The sequence below is a fragment of the Arvicanthis niloticus genome, chromosome 7, assembly GCF_011762505.2.
Source record: "Arvicanthis niloticus isolate mArvNil1 chromosome 7, mArvNil1.pat.X, whole genome shotgun sequence".
Classification (NCBI taxonomy): domain Eukaryota; kingdom Metazoa; phylum Chordata; class Mammalia; order Rodentia; family Muridae; genus Arvicanthis; species Arvicanthis niloticus.
In genome coordinates, this window is record NC_047664.1 from 29,736,404 (window position 1) to 29,760,448 (window position 24,045).

Consider the following 24,045-nt stretch of genomic DNA (forward strand, 5'->3'; position numbering starts at 1 on the left):
AGGCATATTATTATGTAAAACCACTAGTTAGCTGCTAATTTGTTACTGTTGGTTTTCATACAAGCTACAGAAAAATCACTGCTCAGAGCAGGACTTCTGAACTGTGAGCAAGCTCCGATGGGCTCAACAGCTTAGAAGCATACCTTAGGACATTCTAGAACCAGGAGAAACCATTCAGTAGTACTGGCTGGGTATGATCTTGGCCACATCACAGTATCACACATCTCCACAAATCAGTGTGCTTGCTCCTAGGTAGACTGCCCCTCAAATTCTCTTCATTTGCTTGCTTTTTTTTTTTTTTTTTTTTTTTTTTTTTTTTTTTTTTTTTTTTTTTTGCCTTAGAAAGTATCCAGTGAAAATTAAAATGTTTCCAGTCAGCAGTTTGGATGGGGAATTGTTGCTCCAAAAGGAGCTACCGGATTTCTGTAGGGATTGCTTAGCAGTTGTCTTTATAAATGGCACCAAGCTCCATGCTTGTAGTCTTCTGAAGGCAGTTCCTAGTGAGTTCCAATTCCTAAGATCTGGTACATTGGGCACATATATCAGTATGTGTGTGTGTGTACATGCATGCACACCGGGCGCATGCTCGCTCATGGTTTCTTTCCAAAAGCATCAGCCAGAATTGTATATACAAAGTAGCTGGCTAAATTAAACTTGTGGGATCAACTACTGATTTAGCAGGAAAAAAAAAAGGCTGACAGACCACAGGAAAAAGACATATTTATCAAACTTTGCTTAAATCATTGTTTCTCAAATTTGTTTGGCCATAGATACCTTCCCTTTTTCCCCATGAAAAACTTTATATATGTGGATAGTACATGCACAGTTGTGTGGGTATGTATGTTTGATGTTTCCTTAATTGCTCTTGACATCATCACCACCACCACCACTATCATCACCATCATCTTTTTAAAAAAAGATTTATTTATTTATTTTATATATGAGTACATTGTAGGTGTCTTCAGACACACCAGAAGAAGGCATCAGATCCCATTACAGATGGTTGTAAGCAACCGTGTGGTTGCTAGGAATTGAACTGAGGACTTCTGGAAGAACAGTTAGTGCTCTTACCTGCTGAGCCATCTCTCCAGCCCCCATCGTCATCTTTTGAGATAGGGCTTCTCACTGAATTCGTAATTGTCAATCCAACTGCAATGGCTCTAGCCAGAAAGCTCAGGGACCCACCTGCTGCTCCCTCTGCCACTGTAGGGATTACAGGTGTTCACTGTCACGCCTGGCCTGGAGTCTACATTTTTACTATTTAATGTGCTAACCATGGTGACATGCCATGAAATGTTGAGCCCCTTCCAAAAGAATTAATCCTTTGTCTATGGTAACTCAAGTCAGTCTGCTAATTTTCATCCCTAACCAAAAAAAAAAAAAAAAAAAAAAAAAAAAAAAACTTATCAAAAGCTTAAAAGCAAAAATATAGCTCCAGTTACTAAGTTCTGTCTAGTACAGCAAAGTTGAATTGATACAGATACACTGTCCACACAACAGCCTGACCTTAGAAAAGCATTCTTTGGTGTTCTAAGTGGGTGGGAAATACGTCAAACAACAAACCCGTGATGTAGGCTAAAATCCAGTCTCTGATAGCAGCAGTTCAGTGGGTCTCTATAAATGTCAGGTGCACACAAACTGCTTTCCACAGACAGCCTCCAAGCCTCACTGTGGGCCTTTGAGGTAGACACCGTCACTGTTTTGGCAGTAAGGCATCTTGGACTCAAAGGAAGTTCTATACTTTGCATTTAGCATAGCGTTTAGTATGTAAATGTGAAAAGTTAATGTCTTGGTGTTTAGCATAGAAATATGAAAATTTAAGGTCATAGCCAGTTACATGACACTCATAATTCAAAAGACACCGTTTTGCAAGCAGCCTTCTTTTGGGTGGTTGTAAGGCACTGGGAAATGTGTAAGTTTTGCAGCTCTACACGAATCCACACGCTTAAGTGTGCACCCCCATGCATATGTGTATACTTGCCTGGACATGATTACAGTGGGCAACAGTGCACTTACAACAGAGTTTCCCAAATGACAAACACGTGGCCAGCTAATAACTTGCAGGGTGTTGCAAATACAATTGCCCAGCGGTACCTGCTCTATGGTCCTCACAGCCAAGCCTGGCATTCTTCATGTACACACAGAGGAGGGAAGCTCAGGGGTTACTGAGAGTGCCTTCAATAACGTTCTCAGGTTGCTTCCAGCAGCTCTGAATCAGGACACAGTTACTGGCTGCTTGCTGTCTTGCAGCCATCTTCAGGTGCAAGCTCATTGCCCTGTGATACCCTGTAAAGTCTATATTCTATCCCATCAGAAGCAGCTCACCTCATGATGGGACCTAGGGAGCGACATTTCTCAGACAGTCTACCCTCAGCTTTAAGCTTCTGTTTTATGAAATAGCACAGTTAAAAAAATGAATTTTTTTTGGAGAGAGGATCACACTATGAAGCTCTGGCTGTCTTGGGACTTGCTATGTAGACTGGGCAGGCCTTGAATGAACAGAGCTCCATCTGATCTGCCTCTGCTTCTTGAGTGCTGGAATTAAAAGTGTGTGCCTTTACTCTTGGCTGCAGTGAGAATTTGTACAAGTCTTCTAAGAATCACAAAATATATCTCTTTACAAGCTTCTCTGCTAGGGCCTTCTGATTTCCAAATTCTTGTGACCACGACCGTATAACGTACTATAATCCCCTCGGATTCTGAACCGTTGTTTGAACTGCCAAATCTGTGCACATTACGGAAAACAGGTTGACATTACAGAAAGCACACTCTTTGGTCTATACTAGCTCTGTATCTCATGAGTGGCTCCTGATGCTTCACCTAAGGTAGAGGCGAAAACTATTTGAGATTTTCAGAATGAGAGGACCTCTGCTCCACTTTCAGGTCTAAGAAGGTCAATGGCGGTCTTCTGTGGTAGGTAATTTGGCTCAGATTTGTATTTACAAGAATTCAGGAATATGTTGTAGCTTGGTTTTATATCTCATGCTTTAAGTCACGCTAACTCTTCAGTCACAGAAAAGTCATTAGTCCACTATTAACATCTCTGTAGTCTATAGTGACCTCAGTATTCCTTACAGATCTAAAGAAGGGACAGCCTATGGGTGTGGTTGAGACATCAAGAGTGACAGGGATAGGACTGCAGAAGGCAGGCAGAGAAGAGGACCATCCCCACAGACACCATAGGTATACTCTACAGGAGTGTAGGGTGAACCCAGAGGCAGATCTTCTTTGAGAACCAGCATACTTTATAGACAGATACATTTGTTCTTAAGCCTCCCTGTTGGCTGGGTGGCTCAGGGTTTTCTCACGGGAAGAGGACATTAGCTAGATGACATCACTGATATAAGATGTTGTGGTTCCAGCCTTGCAGAGAGACAGCTAAGATACAAAGAAGCCCCATGTCCCACCTGTGGACATAGTGGAGAGGTGTGTTGGTGTGCGGTCTTACACCTACTCAAGTGACTTCCACAGCTCACCCAGATGCAGAGTCAGAAGAGCTGTGAGGCTGTTCCACCTCTTTCAACCAGTAATCACCTCCTCCTGCTGGGACATCAAGGGTCCTTCTGTGTAGGCTATGATGCTCTGCATGACTCTAGTCATGCAAGTATAGAAAGAGCAGGCAGCAGAACTATGCCAGGGCCCAGAGAACAGGATGCATGCAGGCTTCCTCCTACCTGCTATTCCTGTGCCCTCCAGGCAGCAGACAGCTGCCCGTCTCCAAACCTACACTCTCCCCCAGGCCTAGCTTCCTTCCTATATCTCCATGTGTGTCAGTAACAAGGCTGTAGCCCACAAATTCACCAGAGCTCCTCCACAGCCACTCAAAAAGTCCAATGATCATCCCAGTTTCTTCAGGAAGGAGCCTCAGTTTCCCTATTGTGCTCCAGTCCCACCCCTGCCACCTCCCAGACCAGGCTGTGTCTGTGCCACCTCCTGCCTGTGCTTCCTGCTCACCATCGTGCACCTTCCTGGGTTGTGTGTGCACTGTGGGCTGTGGCCTTCGGGCTCCCATCCCAACACATCTGTCTTCCAGACTGAGGCTGTCATTTTCTTTGGTTCTCTACGACCATATCTGACTTCCACATGGCATCAGTCCTGTGAGAGGAGACCTGAAAATCTTGTGTCCAAATTCCTCTACTTCTGGCAACTGCTATCAGAGAATCTCTTGGCAGATCACACTATTCAATAAATAAAGGGATGGGCCTTAGGAAAACGCTAAAACAAGTAACAACCAAAGCTCACACATTTCCCATGTATGCGAGTGCTGTGGTTTCCATTTAACTATGCATATACTTGTTCCAGAGCAACCCCCCATTTTGCACCTACCATTTGCACACGTCTTCCTGGCTTAAGTAACTTTCTGGGTCCTGAATGGAGACACCAGATCATCCATCTCTTCTCCAGAACCAGACTCTCTACTCTCTGGACTCCTTGTGTTTGGTCCTCACAGTATTATGGAATTGCAGGGCCTGCTTGGTGATCTTAGCCTGGAGATGCTTCTTCAGAAGCCCTCCTCCCCTCTGGCCTTTGGTCTTCACATGAGCCTATCCAGGTAAATGCCCAGCTCTGAACGTTCATGTGGTCTTGACCATAGCCATGCTCAGAAAGAGGCCAGGACTCACTAGCACTCAGTGTCACTTGGTAGCATGTACGGGAGGTACAGGGTATCTGTGACACAGTTCAGGTAGAAAGCTCTCTACTTAATAACTACAGTAGTTGGATAGTTTCAGAAATCCACTTCCAGTAATTGAGAAGTGTCAGAGGACACGGCCGAACACACTGGCTTTCACATGCAGTTCCAGGGCACATGCATATTTGGAGCAAAGTCAACAATGGGGAAAGTAAATTTTGACATCAATTTCATTCAGTGTCATACATTACTACAGTCTATGTCTACTGGCTCTCCAATCAATGGACCCCCTGGCTTCTATTGGTTTTGGAAGCTCTTGAACTTAGACATTGGTAAATCTAGAAGACACAGAGGTGGCTGTGATCTTATGGAAGAGGCAGCTGACCATGTCCAGGTCAGTGGAGGCATCTGAGGGCTTTCCCTTCAGGCTGGGAAATGTATCATGTGCCGACTATCTGAGCTCACTTTCCTTATCCACCAAGTAGGAATAATCCCATCTCTTCTGTCAGGTTTGTGTGCCGAATCATGATAATACTCCGAGGGCCTGACTGCCACACTGAGAGGACAAGTAGTTAGCTTTGTGCTGAGCACAAAGCTACAGGCTGGGAAGATAACGCCTTATCTTCTTGTCCACAAAGAATCCTATGGGCCTATGACATTGGCTACACCCAGCTACCGTTTGTCACCTTCCTCAAATGGGAACAGCAGCAGGAAGAGGGTTGGCAGCCCACCCAGGACAACAGAGCCAGGGTAGAGGATGCCAGGCGAGCACCATTTGTGTGTTCCAGTCCTGAAAATCCTAGCAGTGTTCTCTGTTCTAATATTCTGATGGGGACTCGTCTCATCTGTGGCATGTTTGAGGTGATCTTCCCTGCGCTTTAGGCTGTTGGGGAGATGGACATTGGGGTTGTTCCCAATGTCAGTTTGTCCTGCTCCCGGTTCCACCTATCAGATTTGCTTCCAGAGCAGACAATATAAAGGACATAATGGAAAAGGGCAGTGTCTCTCTTTCTGTGCTTGTAACACACCTGGGTTGCACCTTCAGTGCTGAGGGCAGAACCCAGGGCTGTGACGACATGAGGCACGTGCTCCTCCAGTACTCACACCACCAACCCCTCCTACCTTTGTCTGTATTTTACCAACACAACACTAAATTGTCACAGAGAACAAAGTAGGTTGGAAAAAGCAATGCATGACTTAGAAAGACAGAGATGGATTCAGAAGTTCCTTTAGAGAGGATAAGGAGAGAGCAGAGAGCAACAATGATGGTTCTATTCATATTTTCAGGAGAAGCCACCATGGTGCCATTTGTACTTCTTCCAGGTCCTGACACTCCTGGCCCTCTTACACACAGTTCATGTCAGCTAGGTCAGGGGTCTGGGTCTTATAGACCCACAGTTTGGAAGGTTAAATCTGGTTGGCTGGGGAAAAAAAGCTTAGAGATATTTTATAAATGGTTTAAGTTTCTCGCTCTATTGATATATTTTTAAAAGAAGTGCTACATTTTCAGCAAACACATCACTCCTTCACTTGTGTGGTATGAGTGAAGTACGCAGAATTGCCAGTTCCTAAGCACTGCCTGAAAGACCTGCGATTCAAGAAGAACCATGTGAGCCAGAGAGAATTTAAACAATAACGAAAGTTTTAAAGACTGACAAAAGGAGTATTCTGATGAGTAAGGCGAACACCGTGTGGGCAGAGGGGGGATCATTATTAGAAAGGTGCTTGTTGGGTGTCTCATGGTAGGGTGACATCATTTGAGGTCTTGAATCTGAGTTAAAAGTTGAAATATTTATTTCCCGTTTCATTGGAAATTCTGTGCCAGTGAGAGACATTTTTCCTACGTCACACAAGCCTAGATCACACAAGTTGAACTGCCTGCTAATGCCAACCAGCAGTTGGCAAAATGTAGGGCTGAAAACAATATGTGGACTGTTGTACTTGACCTAGCTTCCTAAATATAGTTCAAAAGCGTGCAGCTCTCACATGGGTGAGGTATAGGGTATGCTGGCCCTTGAAATGAGGGGACACATGCAAAATAGAGCTGGGCACTCTAAGTCTCAGAGTGCTCCGATTCTGAGAACTCCGATGCTGAGTTAGCTCCTTGTCGCTCTGCATACATTCATGGCCATTCCCTCCCATCCTCAGAACTGGCTTTGTGTCAGCCCCAAAGATTCCAGAAGCCTAGGCTGAGCTTCAGGGTGGCTGAAGATAATGTAATCTCTCCTGGGACACACAGAGGGTGGATCCTCTGCTGTCCCTCCCTTCCAGAAGCCCAACGGGCTCCTGTCAGAATTCCAAGCAAAGAGTGACTCAGCAAAAGAAGGGGGAGTGATGGGAAAGATGTCAGTCTTTCTACAGCTCTCCCCACTATAGCCCAGGTGTTGGCTTGCAGTGTGTGCCTTTGTCTGTGGAGAGGCACTTATGCACACTCAGGCTGAGAAATTGGGGTTGGGGTGGTCAGCAGGCTTTTTGACAACTTCACACACTGCAGGAGTCAATGAAACCCTAGTTGTGCTTTGGTTGTTTCTCCATGTGCTCCTCCTAGGTGCCAGCTCAGATGGTGAGAAGCAGAGAGAATATCTGTAAGAGCTGGCCCTGTGCACAGGACAGTGAGTTTGGGTCAGCGGCTGGGATGCAAGCGTGCTCATGGGGATGGATACACTTGGCTGGCCTGGTGTACCAGGCACAGAGTTGTGTGTATACAGGAGTCATCACAAGAGTGCATTCAGTACAAGTGTGTAGCACATCAAGATCACAAAGACAATCAGTTTGTGGCTGAGCACCCACATTTACAGGGACATTTCCATGTAGGATGAAAGCGGTTCAGATAGGGACCCATCACTACTGTTCTGAACATGACATCAGCTTATCCCCATGCTCAGACACATTCTCCAGAATTCTGGCTCTGGGAGCCAGGAACCTGATGATATTCACAAGTCAAAGTGAACTTATGTTCTCTCTCTCTCTCTCTCTCTCTCTCTCTCTCTCTCTCTCTCTCTTTCTCTCTCTCTCTCCTCCCTTCCTTCTTTCCTTGCTTCCTTCCTCCTTCCTTTCTCTTTCTTTTATTCCCCCTTACTTCCCCTCTCTCTAATTTTATAATGAGACACATCCATATCTCCAAAAATAAGAATTGAGATGCACATATGAAGTTGTTACATATGTGATAAACTGCCTGTAAGGGCTTTACTAGCATAAAATATTAATGACTTTATATACTTAGAGCTTACGATATATCAAATATGTTTAAAACGTAAGATACAACTAATTAAAAGTCACACGTGGTATGCATGAGCTCCCTCTATATCTTAACAAAACACATCCCTATAGAGCAGTGGTTCTCAACCTGTGGGCTGTGACCCCTTTATGGGGTGTCCAACAACCCTTTTTTGTGGGTCACCCAAGACCATTGAAAACATAGAGATTTACATTGTAATTCATAATAGTAGCAAAATTATAGTTATGAAGTAGCAATAAAAATAATTTCATGGTTGGGGGTCACCACAACATGAGGAACTGTATTAAAGGGTCACAGCATTAGGAAGGTTGAGAACCACTGTTAAGAGGTTCTGACCAAGGAACAGCAGCTAGTGGCAGAATTCGATTTGGGGGTTGCTAATTCACATGGTGACATGGTAGGGCATGCTGGGAGTTCAAGCCCTTCACCATCTAGGGGTAACTTACTGCTAACTTCAGCACAACAAAGCCTTTGCATTGGATTTTTTTTTTTTTTTTTTTTTTTTTTTTGTAGGGAGGTCTTCAAGGCTCGCTTTCCCTTTTATTATTCTCCTTCCTCTCCTTTCTGCTTTAGACTCCCATTACAAGAACTGGGCATTACAAATGCTAACCACATTCTATCTTGTTCGGCTATCATAGCAAAGCGCTCAAGTGTTAGCTATGACCATGGTCCTAACATCTGGTCTCCAAGCTTTGGAAACTGCCATGGAAAATGGGCCCACAGAGGCAAGCTCTATCCCTAGATTATCATTTCTGTGGGACTGAAGAGTCACATGACACCACCAAACTTCAGCTTCCTCACAAGGAAATCCAGAAAAATACCTGTCTCTTGGCTCCATATGGGCTGAGCAACCAGAGAAGACACCCAGCACTCAAGAAATGCTGGCTGCCCTTTGTTCAGGTGCTATTACCTTTCTCTGAGCTCAGCTCATTACTCAGAAACCCCTAGCTTACTGGCACTCTCATCAAAATGTCACATCTCTTGGGAAGAACCTTCAAATACCACATGTTTTTCCTAGTAGGGACCAGCCATTTCAAAAAGTCCTGTCCTTATCATTAGCAATTCTTTGAATTGAGAGAATTTCTTTCTTCTTTTCCTGTTTTTCTCATTGTATGATTCAGTGGCACTTTATTGGGAAATGTATAGAAATGAGTGGTTTTAAGTCATGTGCTCTTCCCAGTTAAACAGGCACTTTAACATCTAGGTCAAGGCCACTGGTTCCCCCACAGTCCCCACAGTAGCCTGCAAGCTTTCTCTAGATGAGGGGGCTGTACTGAGCATCTACCACGAAACCCTTTAATTCCTGGAGCAACTCTTATAGATACTGTCCCATTTACCACAGACAGAAGTAAGATTCACAGACAATAGTGCTGCCCCAAGTTACCAGTGAGACTCAGCAAGCTACAGATGCACCCTGAGTTCATGGGACCTCATAGCCGACTTCTCCCAGGTAACTCCCTAAGTCCTGATACATTTTTGTTTTAAATAAACTTTCTGCTTCTAGTAGACTTTGAAACAAGGCCTTTCTAACAAGTCAAACATATCATTGGAGGAATGCAGCCTCTCCAGAATTATGCTTATAAACCCCCAGGGGGTCACTTGAGAACACTGTAGGAGAAAGATGCGTCTCTGGCTCAGGAGTCTTTAGCTTGGCTCTACTGTAGGAATACAACACACACATACCCACTGCCCAAGAGCCATCATGGAGTACTAGCAGAAATGGACAGTGGGCCCTATGTTCCTAGGGGGCCTAGACGTCATGTAGGTGAATGTAGCCAGGAAGAGACCTGTAGTGGGCGTGTAGGTGATCCTCTGCCTGCTCAGAGTTATGGAGACAGTGTTCTGAAATCCAGGGATGGGGGCAGTGTTAGGCTGGGACCCATCCTAGGGCTCCCTGGAAGCTGGATTTCCCAGACAAGAGGAACTTTCTGAGGTGCTTGTTCATCTGGTCACATGGTAGGAGCTGGCTTTGGGATGGAGAAGCTTCCAAGGATGGGAGGAGACCATAACACCCCACTGGCAGAAATAGGGAAGTTGGGAGGCAAACAGAACAGGCATTTTGGAGGAAAAGCAGGATTATGAGGCAATGACTGAGAGGCCCTAGCCCCAAGGCAGATGTGTGAACCCCAACTGCCACTGCAGCAACCGATGGGATGGTCTACTTTGCTCACCCCGCTTCTGGAATAGCAGCTATGCAGCAGGAAGTCCTGGGCTTCCAGAGCCAAACTTCTCTATTCTGTCCTTGTCCCTCCCTGACTCTCCTACCCCATCCTGATCACCATCCCCAGGAGGTAAGGCCATGCTCGGTGATTGTGACACTGTGTTGTGTGTCATATTGTAACTGGGTTTCCACATCCTCCTGGCTGTATGGTAAGAGCTCGTGAAGAGGAACGGGGCTGACCATTGAAATATAGGAATGCAGGGAAAGAGGAAGCTGCTCAAGACACCAGCCCAACTGAAGTCAAAGAGCTATGGAGAACTGACAGAAAGGGAAGTAAGAATAGGGAATCATGCTGGGGGCTTAGCAGAGAGCGTGGGTCACACACAAAACACACATGCACACAGGCACACAAATACAGGTCCATGCACTGACACTGGCACATATACCCTACACACTCAGACACAAGGAGATGCAGACAGGTACAGACACAGGCACAGGAAAATACATATTCCCAGCATATAAACACGCGTACGCACCTCCTTCACACACACATAATAGGCATGCACACACAAGACTGTACAACAGCAAACATGCCATTAGACTTATACAGATGCAAAAATACGAGAGACACATACACACATGTCTTCTCACCACACAGGCATGTGCACAAGCAGCTCCCACCCCCAAACACACACACAGCCTTTCTTGAACTTGAGTTTGAGTTCTGCATTTCTAGTCTCCACAGAAGAGTATGATGGCCATTCAAGTCTTGTGGACTGAGAAGGACTGCTCAACTGTGGCCTGTATATTTGTCTCTATCTGCTTTCCAATCCTAAAATCTAAAACTCTCCATAATTCTGGTAGGGCACTTAAGCATTTTTTCTCTTGAATGTAACAGTCAGAGTAAGAACCACCATAAGATTTCCTTACATTATAATAAAATTCCAATGGTATGACTGAGACAAAATCAAACAAACAAACAAACAAACAACAAAAACAGACTACTAAAACAGAAAATATAAGTATATTGCAAATATATTGCACATTTAGAAACCTCTACAACTTAGTTTTTTGAATGAAGAGCAGAGATGAAAGAGAATATCCTCAAAGAATGAGGAAAATTCCAAATCAACATGTTTGTCTGTGGCAACCTCTGTTTGCAGAGATAATCAGCGAGCACAGGGTTGCGTCAAAGGCAGCCCACCGGTAAAGTGTGGACACCATTGAAAAAAGTTCTTATCTAACATGTCCACAAGCTAGTAGCAGAGCCAGCAGGCCCCACTGAGGAGGTGAGAGAGCAGCCTGGTACTCATGGAAGGCACCCTCTCTAACACAGGGATTCAAGTTCACATGCTGCTGTCCCAACTGCCTCTGCCCTCGCTGCTCCAGAGTTATCGGTTACCCCAGAGCTGCTGTTGTTCTCACAACAGACTGATGCCCACAGACACTTCCTATGCCAGTAGCTCTGAGGATTGTTTCTATTTGTTTATTGTCTTGCAATCTAGTATCTGAAACCTTGGAGGGACTCTCTTTGAGAAAGCCTTGGGTTGGCTGAGAAAGGTTTGGAAGCTTTGACCTCAGCCTGTGGCTTAGAGCACTGTGCAGTGTACGCACATCTGTGTGGTTTTGTGTCCAGCCCTGGGAAGGCCATGCACTGAGTGGGTGATGGCTCTTCTGTGTTCACGTGTGCTCTGAACATTCTTCACACAAGACATTCCTGCTCAGACACTACTGTGTTCAAACCTACAGTGGGGCCCAGGCACAAGGTACTTGTCCACCTGTATGGGACAGGTGTGTTTCTTTGTGAAGGAAAGTTCAGATGGCTCAGGCCCTCCCTGGAAAATGGAAGCTGGGGAAGATTCCCCCAATGGAGGCTGGTGGGCAGGACTATGCGAAAGAGGAACTCAAGACCCTTGTGTCCACCTTCCGCCAAAACCCTGGTCTGTCCTCTGCCTGTCATGCTGTCTTCAAGGCTTCTGATGGGCACTGACCTGGCCAGATGCTTATGGTATTTTGTCTGTGTCATATATATAAATTATCATATTTTTGATCTCCAAGTATACACAGAAGCTGGCGATGCCAGGTAAAAGCAGAAAGGCTAGAGAATATGTGAAAATCCATGCCTGTAGATTTCCAGCTTTCTATTTTCCCCTTGAGTTCTGACAAAAACTTCCATTTCTAAATGTTGCTTTTTTGTTCTACGTAGATGTACATGCTATAGAGATGGCTGCCTGGGGTGCTATGTCCCCTGTTTTTCTTGTCCCTCTCAGGCCACACTCATAACGAGAAGCCCAATATGGCCACCTCAAGCTTGTCACCTGCTTTCTGGGCTGGATTCATCAGGCTGAAGAAATGGCTGTGATCACACACATGCTTCTAGGGAAAAGAGGTTGCCCAACTCTTCCATGCTACCCTGAAAGCAATAAGCCAGGTATCCCAGTAGTCACCACACACCCTCTGCAATGTTTTCTCCTCTGTCCTCTTCCCTTAGTCTCCAGGACCACCAGCTGCTCACAGCACAGGAGAGCTGATAAATACATCCTCAAACACACAAAAGGTAGACATGGTCCTCTAAGTCTCACGTGGCAGAAGGACTCAGCAGAGCCCAGGAAACAATGCCCTTCAGACAGATGCCAGGGATTCTGCCTTCTCTGCATCCTCCCCACACCCTAGCTCAGTGTCAGGCTGGGTCTGAGGGTAAAAGGTTCTGGGTGTAAGGGTTATTTGGGAGACTGTGTTTCCTGAAGAAGTCAGGCCAAAGTTGTGGAACATGGAATGTCTTAGGGGTTGTTGAAACTCTGTAATAAACAAAATGTCGGTATCTCACTAATAATTTAGATATTTATGGAAATAAACACAAAATAATAAAAAACAATACAGTTTAAAGCTAATATTGGGGCAAAAGCCATATCAACCATACCCTTGGCCATCACTCTGCCACCACAGTCTCTGGGACCCCACTGTGCACCTAAGCTTAGGTAGGGATGCTGGTTCTGATTGCCTGTGGTTGTCTGTGCCCTAATTGTCATGTAATCACATACCATATGGATGTCCTACCTGTGTCATGTCACATAGATAGCTTAACCAACACCACTAGGATAGCATCACTCATGTCCCATGGTCACTTAACCTGTGTCAGCAGAGACTACACTTGATAGTCAGCCATGCTATGCAGTGACATCCACAGTGGCCTGGGAGAGGTGGAAAAGTTGAAACAGCTCGTCATTGCCAGTGTTGAGGGAAAGGGCTGAGGTCAGGAAGATCCGGCCTATCAGTCCAACTGCTTGGGAAATCTTGAATACAAACCTGCTGGTACAGGACTGCACATTCTTCCTGCAACCCTGTCCCACTGCAGCCTCTGGGGCTTTCTTCCTTTTTTGTCTCATGATTTTATGAATCAATGTGACTATGGAAGCAAGGCAAGGCCATATACCACCCATGAGCTCCAGTTCAATCTCCAACAACAAAGTTCAAACAACCCAAAACAGTTGAGGAGAAACGGGCACTGTATGAGATTTGCCAAGTTACATTCTGCAGTGATGAAACATCCATGTCTCCATTACTGATGCTGCCAAGTGATTCCAAGGAAGGGTTCCAAGTGAAACACACCCTTAACAAATACAGAAACATATCTGGACATAAGCTAAGGAGGTGCTTGCATTTCATACCAACTTGGAGGCTTTTGTCACTTTTAAGTAACAGAAATACAACAGACGCTTAACGAGGAAGAATCCAGAGACAGCAGAGGCTGAAAGTGGCCTAACGATGCTAAGAACCTGTACACTCTTGAGAAGAGCAGCGGATCTGTAGCTGGTTCAACACCATTACTCTGCTCACTCAGTAATTCACAGTGAAAACACTCCAGGATGGGAAAGAGACAACAGCCAAACACCAGGACAATCAAAGTTCTGAACTGAAACTCATGCATTTCCTGGCAGATCCCTGAGATACCCACTCTGAGGATGAGCACCCTGCTTTATACACCAGAGTGAGGGAAAAGACAGTTTCTTATCTCATCTTCAGCAGCTTAACAGAGGAAGAGACAGAGCTCAATACGAGAACAGAGAAGACAGCTCCGAGCCAGGATTACTCAGGCAAGGCAACTTATTTTTGGTGGCGTGCAGGACCTGTGGGTTAACATGCATAAGCATGTTTCCTGTCCCCAGGGTCCTAACCAGAAGTGAAAGGTTCAGGTCAATAATACCCCTGGTACATGGGAGGCAAGGGAAAGACTTGATGAAGGAGTGAAAAATGAGTGGAGATGTGGGAGCATGGCTCAGTTGTATACCACGTGCCAAGCATACACGGGTGCTAATCTCACTCAGTCAACATCATTATCAACAACAACGTGCATATATACATATACGTATATGTATACATATATGTCGACATATACACATCTTTAAAGACTGTTGGGGCAGGAGGTATCCAGCACATTCAATAAAAATTCTTTACACACAGTGGTTCAAGTCTACCGGAAATAGAATGGAGCAAGATTAAGTAGTTCAGAAGCTTTGGTCTTTTACACCACGCCCACCTCAGTGACCAATTAAAGAGACTCTGTGGTATATAGGGAGCACGCAAGCATGTGTGTCAGACACGGCACAATAGTGGTGGGGTGATGAGATGTATGAGTGGCTCCAGCACCAGGCACCAGGGGAACAGCAAGCCCCATGCACAGATCTGCGCAAAGATAGCTTAGAACGGATGGCAGCTGTGTGCAAACGCACGAATGCCAGGTGGGGCAAGAGTGTGACGCTGACTTCCAGAGCCATGCTACTGGGAGAGTAGATGTGGAGCAAGCACAGAACAACCTGAGATTAAAAACAGGAAATGGGTGAACTGAGTGCCCCTTCTGGGAAATGATGAAATGAAATGGGTTTCAACCTTAAGGTGTAACCATGAAGGGCTGAGTTCAATCAAGGTTGCAAAGCCGTCTGCTAGGGCATCCATTTAAATGCTAAACCCTTCTTGTTACTATGGTTCAACCCACTCCTCCAGTATCATGAGAATATAGTGGTGAAGTCCACAAACCATTCACCACATCATAAAACTATACAGTAAAGGGTACAACTCCTGAACAGCTGCACAGTGGTCGATCATTCAGGGTTCCTTAGCCTGAACTTGGCAGAATTCATTAATAGTCAGTGTCTATCATGTTATCCAGAGGTGCTAACACACACTGATTAAGTGAACAATTAGAAATCTGAGAGAGAACTCTAACTCCAAAAGCAGAGTTTACATTTACAAAGCAGGTTTGAGACCCGTAATTGTGTCAAATGCATTCGCACTCTTGTGTCTTCCACCCCTGGCTCCAGGCCAGCTTGCCTACGGCACCACCTGTGACTCACTTGCATCCAGAACTTGTAGATGAGGACAGAGACCAGCCCACCCAGCAAGTTTTTCTACAGACTGACAACAGGGCAGCTGTACAAATCATACCCAAGATCTACACTTATGAGTAACCCATGCAAATGACAGGGATTGAAAGAGAAGAAATGATGGGAAGTCTAACAGCGTAAATATTTTCACACTTCGGTGACACATTTCTAACGGTCAGGAGTGAGCAGAGCTCTCTGTGGGCAAGGTTAGCACCTCAGGGCAACCGTGAGCAGCATTCAGTTCCTGAGGGTCTGTAGTGCAGCTGGAGGGCCCCTCACGGAAGACGCTCTTTAAAGAGCAGGCAGAGAGGTGGGAGCTGCTTTTGCTTTAGCGCTAGATTTCTAGGAGGGTGCAAACCGAAGCTTGCACAGCTACTACAGCAGCCAAAGGGTCTCGACCAGTGGTGAGCAGGAAGGTTCATAGGTCTTTGCATGGTCTCAGGGACCAGAGTCGAAGCTCAGGGAGACAAAGTGCAGAATATATCATGGCTCCACCTGGCCCAAGTATCTCAGAATTTCAGATGTGAGCTCTGAGACTGATGCTACGGCACAGTTACTCAGGGCAACCATCTCCAAGCCCAACCGGGGCTCACGCTCCCTCTATCTGATGAAGTACTTCTCATTGGGGAATCATTTTGCCTTTTCAAATTGGCTCTCTTTTATTTCACATTGATTTTTTCCCAACCCCAGGGGTCTCTGAATGCCTTTATAAAGTGAAACACATAGGCCCTCTTGTTTGGAGAACCTTGACTCAAATTGTACCTGGATGGTCCTCAAGTGTTCCCTGCTTGTTTTCAACCAAGTGCAGAAGGTACCCACTCTTCATGTTTTCACAGCAGTGGGGGTTGAACCCAGGGCCTTGCACAAGCTAGACAGGTGCTCTGCCACCGAGTCACACCTTTACCACTCAAAGATGTTAACAAGTGAGAATCAGGACTTTCAATGTGACAGTTTCTCTACTACTTCTCAAGACAGGGTCTTGCTAGATAGTCCTGGCTGGCTTTGAAATCACAATCCTCCTGCCTCAGCCTAGCCACAAGTGGTTTTAATAAAGATGAGTCATGCGTTAAGCTTTCTTGGAAAAGGCTTGACAGAACAAATGCCTTAAACCAGGAATCATTTTTATCATGAGAAAGCCACCCAAGTCACTCTCAACATTACGTACTCTGGGGGCCTATTCATACTTGTGGAATGAGCTCGTGGAAGACTGTCCTTGATCAAGCCTTTCTTCAGAGGCTTTCAGTCAACCTCAAGCCACAGCTGGCAGGCCAGCCTCTGCCACATTTGAAGACACATAATATACTATTATCATCTAAAGACCCTACATATGTCTCATCAAAACTGATTTCTCTCCTTGCTGGTTGTGTGCATTGTGGGTTTTTTTTTGTTTTTTTTTTTAATATCCTGCCCCCTCAGAAAAAACCAGGTTCATCTCATTCACCCCATTTTCCTTATTATATGCCTGGCAAGTATGTCCTGAACAAAACTAGACCAGATGGCAGATACCTGGCCTCAGAATGGCATTTAACAAGTATTTGTTCTTTGGATAGCAATAAAGGTTATGAACACTAGATTTAAAGGAAAATCGGTAACAGCCTAAAGAATTAGAAAATTTGGGTTCATAGTATTGCGAGATCCAACAATCAGAAAACTAAGCCCTTAAGCTAACCAGCCAGGTAATCAAGCAGTGACCACCTTTTCGGCCCGCGCCTAGTCCTTGGGCATGTGCTTGGAACCTGCCTGTCTACAGGACAGAGACAAGCTTTTCTACAGCAGCCGTATCCCAAACACCCCATGTGCTACCTCTCCCTGAACTTAGCTGTACATTGTTCAGAGTGTCATCTCCTAGCCTCTGGGAACAGTTCAGGACATTTTACTGAGAGACTGGACATCTACTAAAGGTTGTTAGATATAACAACCGCTTGTTGAAACTGTTTCATCCTATCTCATTTATCTTACTACATATCTACCTACAGATACATTGATGACTGAAACCATATCTGGTATAGTGGTCTGGTTGGTTTGTTCTGGAAACAAAATGGTGGCCCGGCTTACTGTTCTAGTGAGTAGGGCCCCTGGTTGCTGTGAGTGATACCCACACTCTTAAAACCACTTCACTCTTCAAGTCTTCATGCCATAGTGGTGGGGAAGCAGCACCTTTTAAAGGTGCCTTACCTCAAAGACTACGTTCCAGATAGCTTCCTGAACATGTCTACTCTGTTCCTGCTCTCTTTTCTAAAGTGGGAATTTCACTAACAGCCCAATTATGGGGCCTCTCTGACCAGCAAACCTTCTCCTATCCTCATTGGGACACATGTGGGTCTGAAGAGATTGTTGGTACCTCTGGATGCAACAGTTTGAGACCTTAAGTTCTCTGACAAACTCAAACAATTACTGCCAGCATTTCTCAGTATAGAGGTGTGAGTGGCAGATGAGAAATCAAGCAAGGGTATTATTCTCTTGGAAATGCCCCTGGCATACAGTGGAGAACCTTGGGGTTCATGTGATTCTTTCTAAACCCAGAGCTAAATATTTACATCTTGATTATAGGGGAACAAATATGCCTTTCGGGCCAGCTCCTATTTCTTTCAAGTGAGCTTCTCTGGCTTGAAGAATGGGCGAGGAACTCCATCAGCACCAAGGGAACATCACTTAACACAAACCAGGAGGGCTCTACCAACAGCCACACCCACCTCTCCCCTCACCATTATTATCAAGAAAACATTCTTTCTACCTGGTTCCCCTTTCACTTAACCTTTCTAAGAACAATTTGTGCATTGATAGTAAAACATATGCTCTTGCGTGATTTGACACACTATGTGACACGGTTCCAACTCTTTCAATGGACTCCCAGAAAACATGGATTTCAGGAGAAAATCAATTTGCCAAAGTAAAAATGAAACTCAATTCAAGACCTGATGAAGAAATCTTCTTGTAAAATAAGCTTCACTGCAACTGAACAGTTCAGAGGCAGTTGGATGTTTTTACTCCTTTAACTGAAGTGTATTAGGTGTTTTGGATCCCTTTAAAGAGCTGGATTTTGAATGGTTTGAAAACATGACTTTGACAGTAAGTTTGGCCCATGAGCTGTTTCCCCTTGCAGGTGTCTGTGTTGTCCAGGGCAGTAGGGATCAATGCAGAACCCTTAGTAGCTCAGCAATGCTAATTTCATCATTCCCACATTCTATCCATAGATTATCACACTATCAAAACAGCAAAAAGGCAAGTTTCAGCCATCTTCAGAAGTAGTGACTAAGAACCTTTTAAGGGCAGGGATCCTGTCTTATTCTACAATGTCCATATGTCTGGCAATTGCAAAAGATCTTCAAAGACTGAGCTGAGACACATTAAGCCAAGCAAGATGAAGATGAGCCGATCTCATTGTTCAGCCAAATGTCAATGGTTCCAAAATAAAATAAAATAAAATAAAATAAAATAAAATAAAATAAAATAAAAAAAAAAGCTATGTGTCTTCAGGCTTCTGCTGGGCAAACTGCTTCTGAGCTGCAGGTCAATAGGAGACAAGGGGTGTGGCTGTAGACCCCTCACACATTTTTTGAAACATACCAAGAGTGAGCCTTTCTACTCAGCCTTCTTTCCTCAGAACAGTAAGAGTTTATAACCAGTGAGCATGTACTTAAGGAGCCATGAGTCCACAGATCTGCAAAGCCTCTGGATCCATGGCTAGCTATGGCATGCCACCACATTGATGTAAAAGAAATGCACGCAGGCGAGTGCCCTCCAAAGAATGAGAATGGTGAGAGGCAAGGCGAATGAACTGTAGTATTTTTTTTTACTCTTTGTGTTTATTATATTCCAAGGAAAGGAATTATTAGAAGAAAGGGTATTTAGTGTATGTCTTATCTACAACTGGAAGAGTTCTCACTGATAAGGAAATAGTGATGTTGCAGACAGAAGCAATGGACTCCTGATGCATAGACTTAACTCAGTGCTTGGTGTCTCATCCCCCATACTGCCAGCACTTATAGTGAGTGTCCTGCCTGCTGATGGGTTTAAATGGACTGCTGAGTCCACACGGGGTCCGGGTGGCTTTTTATGCAGTGTGTTTCCTGGGAATAGGGACCTTTTGGTACAGCAGCAATGTGATATTGTTTACAAGCTGTGCTTGTGTTTGCCTTGCTCTGAGGGTATAGGGCATAGGAGAAAAACAACATCAAAGCCAACGGTGTATATTCACCGTCTGTTTCATCCATGTTTGGACAGAAGCTATTACATTAATGCATCACTTAGTGACATGGGTATTCTTGAAGAAGAAATGCATCCTGAGGTGGTTTCATCCCCATGTGATCACCCAGTGTGTTAAGTGCAGACGCAGACAGCTATGATATACTAGCAGATACCATCAATGGGACTGTCATACATGTGGTCCACTGGTGACTCAAATGGCATTTTCTAACCCACGACAGTTTTTTGCCTTTCCCAGGAGAATAGTCATACTACTTACTATCAGAGAATTCAACAAAAGCAGCTATGAACTTCACTAACATAGTCAACTATTTCATAAATATTTAAGTGGACCTTAAGTGTCTAAAACAAACAGAATAGTGTATGGCACAAACTATATTTTTCCATATTTTATTTCTCACCTTTCTCTTGTTATTTTCTTGCCTCTCTATCCCTGCACCTTTCCTCTTTTCAATCAAAGGGTAAATTCTGTGACCTCTTCTTACTTTGGTGGCTTCTACCCAACAGGGTGCCTGGACAAGTGTTGGCCTCAGTATGCCTTCAGTTGTCTCTTGAGCTCTATAATGCTCAAGCCACTCAGAACACATCCCCCCTTAGCTCCAAGTGTGAAGATCATCCAGTGGCAAGACATGGTGTACATGTAACTCTTTAAAGGAACAGGTTCGTGTCCACCTGTGACTCACATGACACTCCAGGGTTGGAGGTAGGCACAACAGCAGTATTGTCAAGACTGCACAGGTTTGCGGAATATGCCAGGTTTTCTTTTGGTTTTCTCAACTAAGTAGGATAAAGCAAATCCACTCCTTCAAACTTTGCTACAGCAAAGCTTGGTTCATAGTCTGGAGCAGTCAACAAAGTCAAGACTCTCATGTGCTCAGGAGCCCTGCTTCCATACCTGTCGACACTGCATGCTAAGCTTCCTGTGAACCAACTAGACATATTTCACCACAATCTGTCCTCAGCCAGAGAATGCCCAACCAACTCATTGAACAGCAAGCAAAAAAACAAGAGCCATGACCTTGAGAGATGTGGCTGTGACTCTGCTAGTTATCACCAATAGGCTCCTAAAGATGCTTCAGGTTACTCATGACAACAAGGCTGTCCCTGATGAGCCGGCCTGGGCCTCTTGAGCAGAGCGCTGAGGGTGGCCTAGCATAAAATAATCATTCCATCTATTGGTTCTTTGATACATGCAAGCAACCAAATTTTGATGACAATGTGTCTATGATTAAATGTTTGAAGGAATGGAGAGAAGAAGAAGAGGAGGAGGAAGAGAAAGAAGAAAGGAAAGAAAGAATAAAGGAGGGAGGGAAGGAAATCAGAAGTAGAAAGAGGGAGGGGCAAGGGTAGAAAAAAGGAGGGAAATAATGAGAGGAAAGGAAGAAGGGTGGGCACGAGGTAGGGAAGAGGAAAGAATGAAAGGGAGGGATGAGAGAAAAAGGACAGAAGAAGACAGAGAATGGAAAGACTGAGGAAGAAGGGTCGGAAGGGCGGGGGAGAGGGAGGGAGAATCATAAGACAATAACAATACAAAGCCACAAGACAGATCCTATCTCTGTGCTCTGGATCCTGGTGTGCTCAGGAAACCCAGCAGTCACATGCGCAGGGACACGCCCTGTCTCCTGAACTGTAAGAAGTGCAGTGGGCAGTGGTGTGCAGACATCTGAGAAGGCTGGGGGCTATAAGCTGGGCCCAGGTGTGGGAGTGAAGCCTGAGGGGTGGGAACACCAGAGCCATCCATGCCTGGGTCTTTGGAACCACAGTGGGTGCTGGGGCAAATCCCAGGCTTCATTTAAAGCTTACAGGAAGGAAGCTGGCCTCTATTTCTCCTTAAAAATCCTTTCCAACACCCTTTCCTCCCTGCTGATGCATCAGGTTGTGGCAGTGTTTTTGGTTTTTTTTTTGTTTTTGTTTTTGTTTTTGTTTTTTTTTTTTTGGAAGCAGCTAGCGGACTCAGTGGCCACCATTTTCATGGCAGTTAGTGTGTCCTGAGGCTAGGTTTGGTGGGAGCTGATGCCTGTGGTCTTTTGGAACGTGCTCTGTTTATGAATCAACTATCATGTTTTGAAGATATTTCATTAAATGAATAGGCTCACAGCAAGACATGGGAGAACACAAGAATCAAATGTAGTGATATGAACAAAAGCCAGAAGTATCCCCCTACCCCCACCCCAGTCACATGTGCATCATCTGGGCTCAGGGAAGTGGACAGACTTTCCAGGTTTCTGCTCTTCTGCTTCTATTGCTCTTAGGGTGGAAGCAAATGCCTATGGGGCCCACTGCTAAGGCGTTGATGCCGAGAGGAACTCAACAGTACAGATGGCAGGACTGAGACTGAGGAAAATATGGAAGAAGCAGAAGACGATAAAACTCAGCAAACAATCACATCATATTTTCCCACAACGTAATTACGTTTTTCTCAGGAACTATTAAGATCCACCTGCCTGAGGGCTGGGGCTACAGCTCAGCACCCAAGTGAAGCAAGGAAAAAAAAATCAGCCCCCTCCAAATAGCTGACTTCAACCCAAACTGAGGTGTGATATAAGCATCAAATACACACTGGGCTCAAACACTCAGTCCAAGGGGAAAGTACACGTTTTCAAACAAAACAAAACAATAGCAAATACATATTTGTAATACTATTTGGGTATATTGGCTAAATAAAATAACATTAATTAACATTAATTTTACCTGTGGGATTTTTTTTTCCTGTTTTGAAAAAAAAAAAAAAACCCATAATCTAAAAACCTTTCTCTAGGAAATTCAGAAGCATCTAGCACCTAGATTACTGCATTTCCAGCCGACCGAGCTCCAGTAAGACAAGCAATCATGCATGGCATAGATGTATTCCAGAAACACTGACTACCACTTATCTGAGACTCCTGGCCCAGACAGCTCCTGGTTGAGGTGCTTCAAAGGCTTGAGCTAAGGGTGAGCCTGTCTGTCTGTCTGTCCAGGGGCTAACAGCAAGTGTGGGCATGCGTGTGGTATGTAGGCACAGGACAGGCTGAGTTAAGGTTGAATATTCAGGAAGCACTCCACCAATAACAAAAGGTAGTTAGTGAGACACGAAAAATACACTGAGAAACGCAAACCCTCAACACGTGCTTTCATACCCACAAGCACAAAGTCAAAGTTAAACGACCACGGAGAAGTAACACTCCTCTAAAATTGTAAGTAAATGCGCATGGCTTTATGGCTTTAACCCAGCATCATCGTTTTAGAATTAAAGCAGCTGCACTTAAGTCGCAGCCTTCTCTTCCCAACACTGATTTCACTAAGGGCTGTTCCAACTGTCATACTAGGATCAAACAAGTGGTTTCCACACCAGGCAATAGTTAATTGTCATTATTACACATTGTGGTACAATCAGGAGTCAAGAGAAGTGTTCTGGGGTCACTGCTGATTCTTATTTTTATTGCAACCAAGTTCAAGCGGAGTGTGGAGACATTGTGAAAGCAGTCAGCATTTTGCCAGGTTCTAAGAATAATAATAACAATAATCATATGGCTGCCTGCAGGGCTGTAATAAAAGTCTTTTTCTCATTTCAGCAGGGTTTCACTTCTAGGGTAACGGTCTCTCATTTGGAAAAAGTCAATGTCCACAATTGCCTGGGCCCTGCCGGGCAGCAGGAGTCAGCCTGGATGGCATCCATGGATCACATGATCACACCTCATACTCTGCTGGATGGGGAAGATGCTGCACATTCAGTGCTTCACTGGAATCCTGGCCTGGTAACTTCAGTGGAAATCGACAGCCTGCAGCCACATCCCCCGTAGGGGAAGTACTCTCCTGGCAGCTAGCCTTCCAATGACACACCCCAGTCCTGTGCCAGAGATGCCTGCCTTGACCTTACTCCTATCAGAGGCAGCATGAATGCCTCTTCTACCACAGAAGTGAGTTCCAGCAAGTGGGGTGCTTCAGGGTCCCCAAGAGTCCAGGTGGACTCCGTGGTGAGGTGAGCTTTTGATCATGCTCCTCCGCATTTGCATACTGCTAAATCTTACTGAGAAAGTGTCTTTACAACCACCACAGGTGCAGGGAGCAGCAAGGGGAATCACCTTTTGATCTGTCTATTGAAGTCCCGGTGGAACATAGCTGACAGATTCAACACAAGTGCTCTCTCTCTCTTCATGACAAGGCAGAGGGCCATTGCTGTAGGAGGCTCCGTTTGTGATACCAATGGCAGAGAGCTGCTAGGAGCCAATTCTTGTGAGTCAAGTTTGGCCTTTACTGCACAAATAGCTATCCGAAAAATACTCCCCACACTTCCGAGTCATGATATGAAAATCGTATCAAGCCAGCTCTCAAATCCCAAACCAAACAAAACCAAAACCAAAAAGCCCGAACTCGTAGCACTGGCCAAGTGTCTGTAGTGTCGGTACTTCTAGCCATGGTGGACTTCAAGCTGTTCATTAACAGTCTGGCA

At 45.0% G+C, this 24,045-nt stretch overlaps 1 protein-coding gene across 11 annotated transcripts in view; it reads right to left on the bottom strand.

Moving 5' to 3' along the window:
• Window positions 1–24,045, bottom strand: part of Ikzf1 (IKAROS family zinc finger 1) — a 92,096-nt gene that overhangs the window by 33,809 nt on the left and 34,242 nt on the right. The gene's annotated exons all lie outside the window — the stretch shown is intronic.